A 3,938-nucleotide genomic window follows, 5' to 3' on the forward strand; every position below is an offset into this window, starting at 1 on the left:
TCAGTATTTTAAATATAGTGATATTACAAAGTAATAATCATTGATCTTTGAGATTTCTATTTAAACCAGGTAATAAGAAAATATGGGGCATGAGGAAGGTGTGCAGTGCTGAGCGGTAGGGAGGGCTTACCAAGCCCTCAAAGGTAAAAAAGTTTGGGATCACTTTCATCAAACATTGACCAATTGAAACCAAGACGATATGAGGGAGAAAGAAATAGGAAAGAAAGAACAAACGAACGAAAGAAAGAAAGGAAAGAAAGAAAGAATAGGAACGTCAATTATCAAGGAAGGGGAAAACGTTTGGACAGAATGTTGAAGAGAACCAAAGGTTTAAAATCAAAAAAGAAAGAATATATATTAAATATGCTCAGATAAATATACTGAGAGCAAGTCAAAACAATTTACTTCAATAAATGCCAGGACTAGAAAGTATACTATGCCTTGAATAGGGTTCCCGTAGGAAAAGCAGTTTGTCAGAAAGCCATCCTTGCTGGCTTTTTTCCTGATTATCTCTTAGAACACTGTACTTGGTACTTGACAATTTGGAGTATAAGCACGCTTCAGAAATGATGCTTCCCATAAATAGCTAATAGTGCTTATCTAGGGGGTTGGAAGACACAGAATCTTCAATGTTTTTATTCTGTTCTGGTTTTTAAGTACATGTACGCGCTGTCTGTTAAAATAAAAAAAAATGGTATATTCTAACTTGAATCAGGAGATTTGATTCATTTGTGTGGTAAGTAGGTTCCAGGTTAAAGCTGCCTGTCATCTTTACAAATATTATTTCATGTGTTTTTTCTTCCTAACATGAGAGTATTTTGATAATAGTCAACTTCTGTTTTTAGATCCTAAGAGGAAATAGAAAAACCAAGTCTCACATGTCTAATTACACGTTTTTGTCATATTTGTGAATTATGAGTTTTCCTACATTAAAGATTTTTTGTTGGATTTTGGTGCTCATTTATTAAACATTGAGAAGAATGTTTTCCTGGTTGATAAAGCTAATTCTAATCTAGGGGTTGAAAGTAAATTTGCAATATTTTGTGATCACTTTTTAAATGGTCTTTTCTGTTTCTTGTGTGATCAAGTGAAATCCTCTGCTATGTTTAACACGTGTTGTTTGCTGGTTAATATTCAAAGGTACTCATGAGAATAATTATTTTGTACTTTCCAAGTTTCTTTCTGTATTTTACTCATTTAAAACATTTCTTCTCTATGAAATACAATCACGTTTATTCTGATTTTCTTTTTGTTATGTAATTACTGTTAAATCTTTTCTGTTTAATGGACTGGTAAAGTGTGCACTCAAAAATCACCTTCTATTCCATTTTTTGGCTAGCAGTTTTTTTCTAAAATAGAATACTCTCTTCATATTGTGTATGTGGAAAAATTTATTAATAAACTTATTGTACTGTTTTATTTGGTTTTATTTGGGATCACGTCCACTGTTATTCAAGGCCTACTCTTGGGTCTGCTCTCCATAACTTACTGTACTATGCTGCTTGCTACAGAGCCCAGATTTCATTAATATCTATATAGTTCTTTTTCATTTCTGTGATACATATTTTTCATGATGTTTTCTTTACCCTTCCTCCTATGTAAACCACATGAAATTGAAAAATTATATTCATGTATGCATTATTATTCTTAGAATTATTAGTAACTGCATTGTAGATAAACAACTTAAGACACAGATTTTCAATAACGTTTTCCTTCCAAAAACATTTCTTGGGAAAGACTCAAGCAGTCATTTTTGAAGTGGATCAAAAAGGAGGGTAACCTTCAATGCATCAACAAGGTTAAGTCTTATGTGAACCGTAAGTAACAGGTACTCATGGCACAAGTCAAATGGAAACCTGATGATTACAATGGTAATAGTTGCAAAGATCCCAAATGCATATCTTAACGTAAGGTATCTTACTTCCGGTTTCTGGGCTTGTATTGATCATGCAGGGTCCTGGCCAAAAGTCCACATCCTTTAGGTTGTGTAACCTGGAATTTCATAAGGGACAGAGAGAGATAGTACTGGAGGGGATAAGGCACTTGCCTTGTACGCAGCCAAACCAGTTGAATCTCTGTCACGGCATACACTCTCCCGAATGTTCTAAGGGGTCACTCCAGAGTGCAGAGCCAGGAAGAACCCAAGATCACTGTCAGTTGTTGGTCCAAAGTCTACACCACCCTACACCCGCCCAACAAAATTTATTGGAATATAGGAAATCTCTTTGCCATCTCTGGGCCTCAGGTGTCTTCTTGTCCCGAGAATGTGTCCCTTTCTCTTAGACTTCCTAGTTTGAAAAAGCTTCCATTCTAGGAAATAGCATAGGAGTCAATAGGAGAGCAAGCTAAGGAGAAACTATCTGTAAGCAAGAAATCCAGGTACACACACAATCACCTGCTTCTTCTACAGTTCTGTGTTCACTTTGGGAGCACGATTCCAAATACACAAAGTGCCAAAAGGTTCCAGGCTTTGAATCACCCCAAGTTGTTGGAATTTTGGAAACACAGTTGACTGTTGGTACTAGAAGGATCTCGATGGCTTAAATTTTAAGTTCATATTGTTCCTCTCAGCGTTGAAGGAGATTATTAGTCTCACAGATTTTTTTCATCACCCACTTGTTCCTTACAGAAAATTTTCAAAATCCATCTGTATTGGGAACTGCACATACTCTGCAGCTTTCCCTTCCCGTGGTGAACAATGAAGCTTCCCGAACAGGAAGTGTCTGCCACTACTCCAGAGAATCTGCTCCAGCTGGTAGTTCTGCTTGGCTCCTGCCCTCAGCCTCTGGCACCTCTTTCCATCCACTGATGTGTAGTGCCTTTCTTTACCAACATTTCAGCACAACAATGCTATCTGGAGTGTTTCACCAGAGTCATTTATCCACCTCAGCTCCTTCCTACTGGAGTGTTTTGGAATGGGGTATTGCAGGAAGTGCTGAAGAGAAGTCTTCCATGGGAGACTTTTCTGTGACTTTCCTTGCCCAAGACACCGCTGTCTCTTCCATGTCTATGGCAGCTCACTTTGAGAAAATCCTAGATACCAACAACATGGTGTCTGTGTACCCATCACTTTCTGCCAGTCTTGTTGAGAGAACACCATCTCTGGTTCCACATCAGAGTCAAAGCCTGTCACTTCCCTACCCGGAAGGAGGCCAGGTGTATTACTATCATCAAGGCACTCTGGGAATTCTCCTTTCCAGCCTGCAGTCTTATGACTCCATGACATACAGAGGGCAAAAGGGCTCTGCCCCCCAAACTTACAGCAACTCATCGCGAGAAATAGTTATGGTTCTCAAGGGGGTCCAGCCCCCAAATAACCAACCACCAGCCTCCTCCTCTGGAATCGACTTCTCTCTGTCTGCTCAACCCATCACAGAATCGAGTTTTCAAGGTGAGTAAAACTAAGAGAAGGGAAACAAAATTCAAAAATTGGGGTCAAAATAGATGAAAACTCTCCATAGACAGGTGGTATTGAAGTGAAATACACCACCTGAGCTAAGGGAAGTTCCCATGATATCTGCAGCCCAAAGTAACCTGGCGCTGACCTCAACTCCAACTCAGGAACAAAAAGTTAAGAATTTTGACCAGATGAAAACGGGGCTCTCAAAATCTCTGAAGACCTCCCAGATCCCAGTAGACCTAAAATAACAAAATAGGAGACTAACTCCCAAGAGTGGCCGAGATTAGTGTCAGGAATTTTTCTTCATAGCTTGGAGACGAACCACACAAGCTAGCAGAAAAGGCAGCTCAGATAGAAAATGTAGCACCGAATAAAGGGTGTTGAGAGGATCCTCCCAGGATGGTAGAGAATGCTGAACATATAGACCAAGGATGATTGTCACTCAATGCCTCTTTTGCAAACCACAACACCTAAAAGGAGACAGAGAACAAAGGGAAATGCCTTCCCACAGAGTCAGGGTGGAATGAGGGGATGGGTG

The sequence above is a fragment of the Sorex fumeus genome, unplaced genomic scaffold (assembly GCF_029834395.1).
Source record: "Sorex fumeus unplaced genomic scaffold, SorFum_2.1 ptg000032l, whole genome shotgun sequence".
NCBI classification, from domain to species: Eukaryota; Metazoa; Chordata; class Mammalia; order Eulipotyphla; family Soricidae; genus Sorex; species Sorex fumeus.